At 36.7% G+C, this 13,758-nt stretch overlaps 3 non-coding genes and 1 pseudogene across 3 annotated transcripts; all 4 read left to right on the top strand.

Moving 5' to 3' along the window:
- The first annotated feature begins 6,454 nt into the window (after positions 1-6,454).
- LOC124996091 lies at positions 6,455-6,638 on the top strand. Its single transcript, XR_007110808.1, has one exon. It is a non-coding gene; the product is annotated as a U2 spliceosomal RNA (small nuclear RNA).
- Positions 6,639-7,050: 412 nt separating this feature from the next.
- On the top strand, positions 7,051-7,207 carry LOC124996078. Its single transcript, XR_007110798.1, has one exon. It is a non-coding gene; the product is annotated as a U1 spliceosomal RNA (small nuclear RNA).
- Positions 7,208-7,417: 210 nt separating this feature from the next.
- On the top strand, positions 7,418-7,609 carry LOC124996089. Its single transcript, XR_007110806.1, has one exon. It is a non-coding gene; the product is annotated as a U2 spliceosomal RNA (small nuclear RNA).
- A 383-nt stretch (positions 7,610-7,992) lies between these two features.
- On the top strand, positions 7,993-8,146 carry LOC124996080 (annotated as a pseudogene).
- The last annotated feature ends 5,612 nt before the right edge of the window (positions 8,147-13,758 follow it).

The following is a 13,758-nucleotide window of genomic DNA, read 5'->3' as shown; positions in this document are numbered from 1 at the left end:
TGAAGGGTTAAGGGATTTTAAAAATTGTGGATTGTATTTTAAATAGTTTTTTTCTTAAGGTTAAAGGGTTTTTTATTTATGTTTTTTTTTTTACTAAGTTTTTTTACTAAATGGGTTTTTTCTTTTTTTTTCGGGCCTTTTTTTCTTCTTTGGGAAAAAAATTTTTGATTTTAAACTATAAAAAAAATAAAGGAAGGATTTATTTTTTTGGAAAGGTATTACTCCTTTTTTTTTTAAAATAGATTTAAAGCGGTTGAAAATTTGTGGGTTCTCTTTTTTTTCCAAAATAAAATTGTTTTTCTCACCTTATTTTTTTAATGTTTTTTTTTAATGGGTTGTTTTTTTTTTTAAATTGCCTTTTCTTTTGTTTAAAACCTTTTTCCCTGGGTGGCTGGATAGCCTTTTGGATGTAAAAACCTTTTTTTTTTTTTGGGGGGGGTTATATGGTGCTTTAAAAGGTATTCATTGGGATTTTTAACCCCCTGCCCACTGTTTTTTGGGTTGGCGTGAACTTTTTGGAACCTTCCGAAATTTTTTTATGGCTGTACTTAAATTTTTTCGTTTTGCAGCAAGGAGTTTAACCCCCAAAGTTGTATGGTGTGATATTAAAATTCAAGTAAAAAGTTTTCCAGCAAGGGGCCCCTTTGAAGATAATGACGTTTGGACTCCAAAAATTTGGTTTGAAGGTTTCAGAGTAAAAGGGTTTTATATTCTGCAAAAGGCTAAAATTTTTCAAGGGGAAAAAAGTAACAAATAAAATACCTTTTTTTAATGAAAGAATTTAAAAAATTTAAAAAAAAAAATGGAATAAAGGGGGTAACAGGGTGGGGTTTCCTTTGACAGGTTAGATAAAGGATTTTGGGATAAATTTAGTTGAATATAAAAACCCTCCCCAAAAAAAAATAAAAAAATTTTATAAAAATTATTTAACTAAAAGAATAAAGTGTGATGAATGAATAAAAATTTTTACAATAAATAATTTTATGAAATAAAAAAAAAAAAAAAAATTAGTTAATTAAATTAACATTGAATTAAAGTGGTACACACTAAAATGCGGAAAAAGGAATTGTAAAAAATTAGTTAGTTTTCGGAAATCCCCCTGCGATTGTCCAATTTATAATTTGGGGGGAAAATTAAAGCGGATACAGGCACTCGCCATTATCAGGTAGTTTGACCCGAAATTTCCCCTATGGGAATTGAATTATAAATTTTTGGATGGGGGACAAAAACCCCCGATATTTACAATACTATTTAACCCAGGAACCTACACACAAAGAAAAGAAAAAGGTTAGGGGAAAAAAACAGGAATAGGGTTTTTTCAAAAATAACCAAAAATTTTACCAAACCCATGAAAAAGGGGGGGGAGAAAAAAAAAAACCTTTAAAAATTTGGCTGGCTAAAAAATTAATCGTTATACAATTTAAAAATTAAAAAACCAAGAAATTAAGGATTTTTTGGGAGATGGCAAATTTTCTCCCCTCCAGCGACCCCTTGCCCCCAACGGGCCCCCCTCACTGTCAAACACCCAAACGGTGGGAAAGCGGTTTCCCGGGCCCCCAGTGGATTAAAAGTTTTGGGGGGGTTACCCAAAAGGAAAAAAAATTTAGTACCCACCATAACAACCAAAAAAAAAAAGAATAAGATTTTAGTTAAATTTGGAATAAAAAGAAATTTTGGAAAAAACAGGACAGGGTAAAAAAGAAACCTTCTTATGGATTACAAAGGAAAAGTGTAAGGTACACCCCGAGGCCATCAAACCAAGATAATTTAAAAAAAAGGGGCCCCAAACCCCCAATTTAAATCCAAAAAAACAAAAAAAAAGAATTAATTTGGAAGGGAACGGGCCCTATAGGGTAGTAAATTTAAAATTTTACCAAAAAAAGCGAAACAAAAAGAAAAAAAGAATGAAAAAAAACAACAAATTAATTAGGGATTTCCCGAAAAATACCAACGACGGGACCACAAAACGAGCCATGAAAAGGGGGGGTTTGGGGGAAACAAATACAACCTTTCAGTACGGAAATTTCTAAAAAATATACTTCTTTCAAATCAAAAAAACCCTTTACCCCAACAATTTTTGTTTGGGGTGGACAAGGTTTTAAAAAACCCCAAAAGAACCCGATAAAGCGGGAACCTCCAAACCCCAAAAAAAAAAACCTTTTATTTGAAAAAAAGCGGACCCCCGAAAGGGCCCAAAAAGGGGGTCTTAACAGATTATGGCCTTACCATATCCCCAAAAACAAAGCACGCCAAAAATGTCACTCCTCAAAACAACCAAGGAACTTGAAAACTATGGCTCGCCATCTCATCCGTAAATTGTTAGAACGCACCCGGGGAAAAACAAAAACTAAGCCCTTTTTTTTTTTTTGAGGGTTTTTTTGTTGCTTTTTTGTCAATTTGTTTTTTTGTCATTTTTTGAAAAAATTTTTTTAAAAAGGGGTTCCCAAAAGTCCCTTGCTTCCCTTGCTCCCTTTTTTTCCCAAAAGTGGAATCCGTGCTTTTTTGGGGGAATTTTTTTCCCTTATGTATTTTAGGTTTAAACTTATCTGAACTTTGTAAATTTTTTTTAACCCTTTCGATTTTTAAAGAAGAATTGTGATAAAATTTGGTTTTTTTTAAATTTTAAAATTTAAATTTTTTTGGGTTTTAAAATAATGGGGTTTTTACATCTTTTTTTTGCTTTGTATAATTCTGGCCTTTTGGTTTAAAATGGATGCTCTAATGTGAAGTATTTTTGAATTTTAGGGCCCAATTTTTAAAAAAAAAAATTTTTTTTAGGGTTATTACAGTTTCAGCTTAATTAATTTAATTCATTTCTTATTTTCACAAAAAAAAATTAATTTTACTAATTTATTTTATTTTTAATCCATTTTTTAAAAAACATTTTTTTATTTTTTATTAACAAAAATTTTAATGCCCCAATTCCATTTTTTTCCCCCAAGAAACACATTTTTTCTCTAATATTAAAACCTAAATTTAATTTTAAAATTTTAAAAAATTTAAAACAAAACTTTATTTACTAAACCTAATTATTTTACTTCCACTTAACAACTTTGGTAAAATATTTCACTTTAATTAAATTACTTTTTAAATTAATTTAAATATTCCTTTTTAATTAAAAATTATATAATAACAAAAAAATTTTAATTTTAAAAAAAATAAAAAAAATCACCCTTTTAAAAATTAATTTAATATAATCATAAAGGAAAAATCAATTTAATAAAAAATTAACCACTTAAGGCAAACAACCCATAAATTTTTCCCAAAATAAAATAAATAAAAATATAAATACAGGAACCCAAAACAATAAAAATAAAAATTATAAAAAAACTTTTAAATTTAAAAAAAGGGGTACAATACAAAAATTATTTAAAAAAAAAAAAAAAAAATCCAAATTAAAAACAAAAAAAAAACTACTAAAAAAAAAAAAAAAAATTTAAAAAAAGGGAAAAATAAAATTTAAAAAAATTTAAAAAACCAAAAACCCCACCCAAATTTCAACCCCCACAAAACCCTCATTTAAAAAAAAAAAAAAAATTTCAACCCCAACAACAAACCAACAATTTTTACAAACCCACACAACAAAAAAAAAAAAACCCCCCCACCCCAACCTTCAAAATTCATAAATTTTTAAACCCTTTTAAAAAAATAAAAAAAAAAACCCCAAAATTTTAAACTAAAAATTTCCCCAAATTACCCCAAAATTTTTTAAATTTTCACAATAACCCGAAAAACAAAATAAAACATTTAAAAAAAAAAACCCCATAACAAAATAAACCCTTCACTATTTAATAAAAAATAAAAAAATTAAAAAATTTTAAAATTTTTAAAAAAAAACCCAAAAATCTTTTAAAAACAATTTTTTAAAAACAAAATTTTTTAACCAAAAAGAAATAAATTCGAAATTAAGCAAATATAAATTAAATTTTAAAAAATTTTATAAAATCAACTTTTTTAAAACAATAAAAAAAAAAAAAACAAAAAAAAAAATAAAAAATTCAATTAAATAAAAAAAATAAAATTAACAAAAAAAACATTTGGGAAAAAAAAAAGGGGAAAAACCTTTAAATTATTTTTTACATAAAAACCCTTAAATATTATTTTAAAAAAAAAAAAAAAAAATTTAAACACCATTAAAAAAAAATTAAATTATTTAATTTATTAAAAAAATAAAAAAAAAAAAAAAATAAAAAAAATTTTTTTAAAAAAAAAATAAAAATAAAAAAATTTTAAATTACAAAAAAAACTTTAACAAAAAAAACCTTTTATAAATTTAAAAAAAAAAACATCTATAAACATTTTTTAATACCACACTACTAAATTAACTCACTTTCAACAAAAAAAACCCAAAATAATTTTTCCCCAAAAAAAATATAAAAAAAAAAAAAAAAAAAAAATTAAAATCCAAAAAAAAAATTTAATTTAAAAATTAAAAAAAAAAAAAAAAAAGTACAAAAAAAAAAAAAAAAAATAAAAAAACAAAATAAAAATAAAAATAATTTAATTTTAATAGAAATAAAAATTAAAAAAAAAATTAAAATTAAATCCAATAAAAAAATTAATTTAAAAAAAAAAAAAAATTAAAGAAAAAAAAGAAAAAAAACCTAAAGATTAAACCCCAATTAAACAATTTTAAAAAACTATAAAAAATAAACGGTTTAAAAAAAAAAAAAAAGTTAATTAAGGAACAGAAATTTTAACAAAATTTACCTGAATTTTAAAAAAAAAAATTTTTTTAAGAGGGAACCAATTTAAAATGAAATTTAAAAATTTAATTTATTTAAAAACCTGCTTGGTTTTTTAAGTTTAAGACCTTTTCTGAAGTTTAAGGGGAACTCCCAAAAAAAAAGAAAAAAGGAATTTGAAAGGGAAAAACCTTAAAAAGATTAAATTTAAAACTTTTAAAAAAAAAAAAGGAGAAAAAAAACTATCAAAAGCAGTCGATATTAACTGCGGTGTCCGTCAGGGCTGTCGTTACTGCCCTCCTCTGTGTGTTTGTATAGACCATTGGCACAGATCTTGAGAAGGGACAAAGAATCAATGGAGTGGGAATTCGGGAAGCGGGGGACTCACACCAAGTGCATGTTGTACATGGACGACATAAACATTTTATGCACTGACCTTTTATCTGTGAACAGGACTCTAGACTTGAACAGACTGGTTTGGACAAGCCTCAGGGCTCAAGACTGCAAACAGAGACAAAACTCAAGCACAATTTTTACGGACCATGGACGCAGACAGAGAAAACAGGACTCGATGTGACTCAGACACAGGAAAACCAAAAATATTGGGTATAAAAATTTGACAGGGAGGGAGGAGGGAATGCAAATTGGACAGACGTGTAGGGAAAGTTAGACAAAGACTAGGATTTTGGGGACTTAGAGGACTGACGATAGATAGGGAAGGTTTTAATCATTAAAAGCTGTGATTTTACCTTACTTTTACTAATCAGTTCTGTTTTTACCCCGCCTAGAAATGTGCTTTTAAATCTAGATCGGGCCATTTTTTACTTATATGGGGATCATAAATGGAAAGACTGAGGAGACACCAAATGAAGAAACAAAAGGAAAAAGGAGGCAAGGGTAGTACCTGAACTTTCGTCTTTTTCTTGGAAGCAGATACACTTCACTCCATATTGCAATGCACAGACCCATCCAGGAATCTCAAGACAGCAGCGATGACAAAATTCTGGATGGGGACCTACCTCAGAAGACTGAAAATTATACCCAAAGACTTAAGAACACCTGTGTCTTTTAACCTACCACCTGCATATGCTTTTATTCCTGCCTTCCTTTTATAACCTGCCCCCGACCTGGTTGTGGCGCACCTGAGACGGTGAGGCACTTGCTCTGGGAGTGCAGCGCTGCCGAAGACCTGTGGGCAATGGCTGGCTCCTTAAATTTCCCGTACTTGCCAGAAGGAGGTCCTTACAGCCAGCTGGTGCTGTATGGGGTGAGCTCATGACAATAATCACAGAGTAAAGAAGAGTTTGCCAAGCAGTGGCTCGCCCTAGCGCCATCAAAGACGCATATGGACCTCCAGAAACTTGCTGTAAGAAGGCACACGCAGATCCCCCCCGTGGCTGTGATCGGATGGCGCAGCACGGCCAAAGCTGCCGGTGCTGCAGGCGGCAAGCCAAGGACACAGCCACAAAGAAGAATCGCCTCTGTGCCTATTCGGAAGAAGGAGCCAGAGTCACACGGGAAAAGGTCCAGAGCAGCGGCGGCCTGGCCCTCCGGAAGTGGAAGGTGGGAAGGAGCAAAGGGTGGGGATTTCCTCTGTGCACCAGGACAGGATACCGAGAGACCTCCTGTTTCGGGGAGCGAAATGAGTAGACTTACTTAAGGACTCACTCCGCTCCTGAACAAAAGAGAATATACACAAAATGTTTTAAAAACATATTTATGTTATCTTAACTAAAAAGAATGCAATGTGTGATGTGAACTGATGACTCAAAGCATTTTGTATAATAAATAATTTTAATGAAAAATCTGTTCTTATCAGTTTAATATTGATACGTCTCTATTCCGAGGCCATATTTAAGTTGATTTTTGGTTTGGGAGATGGAGCAAGGGCTTGCTCTCTCCACTCCACGCATCGACCTGGTATTGCAGTACTCCGGGAGCGGTGCACTCATCTAACACGTGCAACAAACAAGAACGGCTTGGTAAGCTCTGCGTACAACTTGGCTGACTCTGGAAGAGAAGCGGATGCGCTCGCCTTGTAGGACTTCTTCAGTGGCTGTATCTTTACACAGAGTTTCTTGGCCGGTTACACTGATTATCCAGCCAAATGGAAACAAAGTATGCCATATCTTTATTGTCTAACTCCTCACAGTAAACAACCACCTATGACACAATTTGAGACCTAGACTCGCCATCTTCATCTCGTTCAAATACGGAATAGAAACCGACCGGAGTTCCGGACAACAGCAGTGTAGCAGATGGCTACAGGCACTGTAGGACCTGGCTTTGCTAAGGCGTAGATTGTCAGCACCATCGTCTGCACGGTGTGTCAGGGACAGACTCCCCGCTGCGACTTGTGCCACTCATACTTACCTGGCAGGGGAGATACTGTGATCAAGAAGGTGGTTCACCCAGGGTGAGGCTCGCCATTTGCACTCCAGGTCGTGCTGACCCCTGCGAATTCCCCAAATTGTGGGAATCTCGACTGATATTTTCTGGTAGTGGGGGACTTATCTCCCCTGATAATGTGTAGACTGTAAATCTTACTCCTGCAACGCTTTCAGTAGACGCCTGGGGGACACAACACAGAGCGAGACAGAAGGATGACTGGATAAAAACAGGATATATTGGTTTAGCTTTCCCGCGCACATATCCCTGCTGACGTTCTGGGACCAAACACGAGTGAGAGTGAGGGTGTGGGACGGGACACATTTGTCCAAGCCTTTGCGAGTATCGCTTCTCGGCCTTTTGGCTAAGATCAAGTGTAATTATCTGTTCTTATCAGTTTAAAATCTGATACGTCCTCTATCGAGGACCATATATTAAGTTGATTTTGGGTTTGGGAGATGGAGCAAGGGCTTGCACTCTCCACTTCCACGCAATCGACCTGGTATTGCAGTACCTCTGGGAGCGGTGCACTCTTACACGTGTCAACAAACAAGAACGGCTCGGCTGACTCTGGAAGAGAAGCCGGATGCGTCGCCTCGTAGGACTTCTTCAGGGCTGTATCTTTACACAGAGTTTCTTGGCCGGTTACCCTGATTATCCAGCCAATGGAAACAAAAGATGCCATTCTTATTGTCTACCTCCTCACCAGTAAATAACCACTATCACACAATTTGAGACCTAGACTCGCATCTTCATCTCGTTCAAATACGGAATACAAACCGACCGGAGTTCCGGACAACATGCAGGTAGCAGATGGCTACACGCACCTGTATGACCTGGCTTTGCTAAGGCGTAGATTGTCAGCACCATCAGTCTGCACGGTGTGTCAGGGACAGACTCCCGCCTGCGATGTGCCATCATACTTACCTGGCAGGGGAGATACCATGTTCAAGAAGGCGTTCACACCAGGGCTGAGGCTCCGCCATTGCACTCAGGTCGTGCTGACCCCTGCGAATTTCCCCAAATGTGGGAATCTCGATGCATAATTTTGGTAGTGGGGGACTTATCTCCCTGATAATGTGTAGACTGTAAATCTTACTCCTGCAACGCTTTCAGTAGACCGCCTGGGGGACACACACACAGAGAGCGAGACAGAAGGATGATGCTGTGATAAATACAGGATATTATTGGTTTAGCTTTCTCCCGTAATGTTTCAGGACAGGTTTTATTTCTTCATGCACCAAAGTACGATATTTTTTATTCTGCAAGACAGATTTCATTCATTCATTTTTTTTTTAACATAACAACCGGGAAATAACTTTTTATTTTTTTTGTTGGTTCTGTGTTTTGTTTCGTGATCATGGTTTTTAAGTTTCCTGTTTTATTTTGTTTGTTTCGTAGCTTCCTGTTTTCGTGCCTCTTTGTGTTTCTGTCTTGATGTCTGTTCGTATCGTGTTTTGTATTTCCTGTTTTATTTCGTCAAATACTTGATTTCTTGTCATGTTTCCTTGTGGTGTTGATTCCTTATTGGTCTCACCTATGTTGATTATCTTCATGTGTCTCACCTGTGTCTTGAGTCCTGAGCCCTTTTATGTATACATAGCCCTGCCGTTCCGTTTGTTCCTTATTGTGTCGTTTAATGTTAGATCCAGGTTTCCATGTCGTGTCCCATGTTTTTCAATGATTTTTTTGATTTTAGTTTTTTCTCTTTTTCTGTGCAGCGCCTTTTGTTAGTTAATATGTTTTGTTTGAACTTCTGTCCTCGTCGTTTGTCCTGCACTTGGGTGTACCACCCTCCTACACAACCCTGACTTATTTTATTAAAACAACGACTATCTCTTGTTACTTTGCTTTTTATTATTTGCTTATTATTGATCAACTTCGCCATGGCTTGCTACTCAGCTACTTTGCCATTGGCTTCCAAGTGAACACATATGAGTTACTGGAGTTTTTTTTAATAATGTCCTGCCCTCCTCTGTCAAATTTATCTCCAATGCCAATGACTGATTTCCACTTTATTATCTTGCTGCTTAAGACTACTGGTTCATAGTTTCCTGTTTGGTGTCATGAGTTGGGCATTTAGCTGAGTGATATCACTAATTTCAGCTCCTGTTATGTAATCTAACAAATATTTTCATACCAGTACATTATAATTAAACAACAATTGTTAGCAGCACGCTGATAATTGAGTCATGTTTTCTCAAATGTCCAAATCAAAATTTGCAATACCATCTGGCTGTCTGAGTTTGCTAAAGTTAAACTAAATTTTAATATGATTGTAGATTTGGGAAGAGTTTTGGATGATGAATTCAGTTCAGTTTTATTTATATAGACAATTTGTAACAATACAAATTGTCTCAGATGCTTTAAAAAAATGGACTGAAACCTCCAGAGAAAGCCTGAAGATGACAGTGGCAAGGTAAAAACTGCCTTTGAACACGAAGAATTATTGAGCAGAAACCCAGCTCATCTGCTAAGGCCAGCTGGGTAGAAACATGGGAGAGAAAAGAGAGCAGGAGAAACTTACTGTCCTGAGCAGCTCTCTCCAGACTATGCAAGCTTGGCAGATCCTGCAGTGACCATGATATTGCATGCATAGTATTGTAGTACTGTGTTTTATAAATGTATATTCATCTTTATTTGTTGCACACAAAATTTTCAAAATGTAAAATAATGGTTCTATCTGCATTATAAAATTATCATTACTATTATTACTGAGATGAAATTCTTAAGATAAACAACTGACCACACACATGAACCTTGATGCCACTTGATGGAAAACTTAATTACGCTAGACTTAATTATCTTTCTAGTAATGTAGTTTATAGTAGAGAGCTACAAATCGGTGAGTGCTTTACTTTCTGGTTTCTCTTTCTTATTTTGTTTCCTAGATTAAAGGACCAAAGTAACATTTACTTGTTTGTTGCTTTTTAAATTGAAAATCCCTTTTTTTATTTTAGTCTACAGTCTAAAGTCTTTTTCTTTATTTATGTCTGACAGACATTGTCTGCATGCTACCTTTTCTATTGAGGGTCCTCAGGAAACTGTGCCTTCCTGGTCTCATCCACTCAACTCTAAGCCACTTTCCTTTTGCAGACTACTCCCTTCAGTGAAGCTCAGTCTGTCTGGCAGTGATGCAGAACTGTAATGGTTATCTACTGCATGCAGCACACTATCCATACTGCTGTTGAGTACAGGTTCAAGTTTAAGGGACAATTCTGGATCTTATTAATCGTACAGCATGGATGGATGGCATAGGAATTAAATGACAAAAAGGAATTTCTGAAGTACCTTTAATGGACTAGATTCGATTCATTTGTTTTGAATAATCAATCACCTCCCTGCATATTAGTGTTTATGCTTATTAATTCACTGGATCTCATCTGGGTTGACGCATTAATTGTTGGTGATCTATATAATTGCTCTGCTGTGTTGCATAAATCAGATTTAAGTGGATGTTGTAGCTGAAGAATGTCTGCTGTGGGTTTGGAGGAGCTTTAACAAGTGTTGGAATATAACCCTGATGAGTTATGTCAACACAGATTTTGTCAGCACACAGGATGGGTCTAGGGCAGGGGTATCAAACTCATTTTAGTTCTGGGTCCACATACGTACAGCCCAATTTGATCTCAAGCGAGCCAGACCAGTAATACAATGGGCGGCTATGGCTCAGTAGGTAGAGCGAATTGTCCATCCTCCGAGTGTGCCATATGCCAAAGTGTCCTTGGAAAAGCACTGAACCCCCAGTTTGCTTTCCCAGTGCAACTGGCATGGTGTGTGTGCTTGTGTGAGCGAATGGGTGGATGTGTCTCTGACTGTAAAAGTGCTTTGAGTACCTTTGGGTAGGTACAAAACGCTGTATTAGAGCAGACCATTTACCATTACCATTTATAAGTAACGACAAGTAAGGAACAAGTGTCCCGTGTCTCAGTGTTGCCTTCTCTCTTCTCACTTCTCTTTCTAAAACAGTGGACAAATTAGAGAAAGCAATTATTTTGCTGTCACATTCCAATGTGGGAAATTTACCAGCAACGTTATGGATATTTCTTGAGAAATTTAGAAGTGCATCTCAAAGGGTTTGAAGTTGCATTGTGTTTCCCTCTGAATTTTAGATGAAAAAAAGCTTTAGAAGATTTGGACAGATGATGTTTAGGCTCTAAAGCAAGAAGAAGCTTGGACAGTTATCAGACCCCTACTGAGAGAGATTATTCATTTCATACTAACTAAAATGACACACGTCTCCAACTGACTTGAAGAAAGGAAAATAAACTCTAAAAGAAGAAGGTACAAAGCTGTGGAAAAATGTTTTAATCCAGAAAAGTGCTGTAGCTCATATGAATGAGACCCATTTACAGGGAGACGTGAAGATCTTTTTCTACATTTTGCAAAGAAATAAAAAGGATTTTGTGGATTAAGTCAACATTTAAAAAGTAATTTTAACTAATTGACAAAAAGGTTGGTTTAACCCTCCTGTCGCCCTTTGCATTCCGTATACACCCAGTGTCCTCTTGCACCAGGTCAAACTGACTCACGCTCCGAGGATGAGCAGGAGTTGGCATATGCAGTGCAGTACAGGAGCGCACAGCCTCTGCATATGTACTTCTCGCAGCCGCAGCAGAGGTTGTGCGTTTTACAGTTGTTCTTGGGGGGACAGACCTGACACCTCTTCCCCTTACTCACAGGGATGTGTGGTTTGACAGGGAACGTGGAAGCAGGGGCCTGGGCCTGGATCGAGGCAGGAGGCTCAGAAGAAGAAGAAGAAGAAGAAGAAGAAGAAGAAGAAGAAAAAGGAGAAGGAGAAGGAGGAGAAAGAGGAGAAGGAGGAGAAGAAGAAGAAGAAGAAGATTTTTTGAAAAGACTTTATTTGCAAGAAAATAAAAACTATTCATCCTCAGATGGCTAAACAGTCCTCCATTTGTAGCACTCCCTGAGTCACTCAGCATAAGATCTGGTCTTGTCCCCAGAGCTGCAGAAAGTTGTCCATATTTCCTGTAGTCTTGTAGAAGGTAAATTCAAGTTTTATTCTGGCTCTGACATTGTATTTCCATATAACCTCTGTGTCCAGATGTGTCTTGCCTTGTGCTTTGTCTCTTCTTGTGAGATATATCGCTAGTTTTGCCTAACTGATTAAAAAGTTTAAAAGCTGGCACTTGTATTTCTTCGCTGCACAGTGTGGGACGACTGCGATAAAAAGGGACAGTGAGAAAACAGTGCTAACACAATTAAAAACATTTGTTAAAAAAAGCAAAGAACGCAGTGAGTCTTCTGCGCTTTGTAAAAACATGATAAAAAGTTTCTGATACAGATAAAAAGGCATTGCAAGCGATTACTCCGTGCAACAGCCTCCACTGGAGGTCAACTGTCCTTTTCTTTATTGGTGGTTTGTATAATGTCATCCACTGGACGGATGTCTTGCCAACCCCCCCGTCCACTTACTGCTGGGTTTGTTGGACAGCCTCTGCCTGTTGATGGTTTTTACACAACATTTGTACACATTCTTTTTGTTGGCACCATGGAGGTTCAGCGACGTGGTTATCAGCAGGGGAACACTGCAGTCCGCCAGATCCTGGCTGAAGGTGAGGCCAGGTAAGGGGTCTGTGGGGTCAGGCTGCAGCTGTCCTTCAACATAGTTCTTCAGTAGTCTCTGCTCTGCTGGGGACAGCCTCCGCCTCCACAGGTCCAGGGTCCTGTGCACCGTCCTGGTGGGCTGCAGCCTCAGCAGAGCACAAGTTGACCGGATATCGGAGAAGTCCAGCCCTGTCATGTCCACCACATGTTTAAGGGTCACTGTGTTTGTGTCAAGCAGCGCCCCCTTGAGTCCAGGCATGGTGCCAGTTGAACAGTGCACAGGATTTAAAAACGCTCTGAAAGAACTGTGGCAACCCCTGTAACTTTAAAACTTTAAAATCTGTTAAAAACACAACAGCAACCAGGCGCCCAAATATACAATTAGCCACCTCCCTCCGCACAAGCTCAGGATGTCCAGTCAGGTACCTCAGAGCATACTGCACCCTGAATGTGGCCATCCCACTGGCCCTGGACAAGGCCCTGGCCCCCCTCCTCCCTAGGTAAAAACAATACAGATTGTGGCACCTAATGAAAATTGTTCCAGAAAAAAATAACCATTTTGGTCTGAATCTGGACAAGCAGACCAGATGGGGGGTCCAGACCGGCTAGTCGGTGCCACAACAGAGAGGCTACTAAGTTGTTTAAGACTAGCACTCTGCCTCTGTAGGACATTTGGTCATGGAGCCAGTTCCACTTTGCTAGCTTAAGCTCTACTTTTTCAGTCAGGTTTCCCAGTTATTTTTCTCATACATTCCGTTTCCTAAGAAAACCCCCAGGTATTTAAAACCATCTGCCTTCCATGTTAGGTTCTGTGGGAGCAGAGGGAGATTTTCCTTCAGCCACTGGCTGCTAGGCCCTCACGCTTGGCCCAGTTCACTTTGGTGGAGGAGAGAGCAGAGAATTTGTCTGTTAGTCTGACTAAGGCGTCTACATCTCCTTGATGTTTAACTAAAACCAACACATCGCCAGCATACGCAGATAAAATCACATTTTTCTTAAAACCAGGTAAAACCAGACCATCCAGGTCCTGCAGGTTTCCTTTCTTCGGCAGGAGGGTGATTACTGCCCTCCTGCAGGACGTAGGGAGAGACCCAGTGCTTAGGCTTCTACATCCAAT

Source organism: Mugil cephalus, chromosome 18 (assembly GCF_022458985.1).
Source record: "Mugil cephalus isolate CIBA_MC_2020 chromosome 18, CIBA_Mcephalus_1.1, whole genome shotgun sequence".
In the NCBI taxonomy this organism is placed as follows: domain Eukaryota; kingdom Metazoa; phylum Chordata; class Actinopteri; order Mugiliformes; family Mugilidae; genus Mugil; species Mugil cephalus.
The sequence above is the reverse complement of the archived record's forward strand: the minus strand, read 5'-3'. Positions and strand labels throughout refer to the sequence as shown.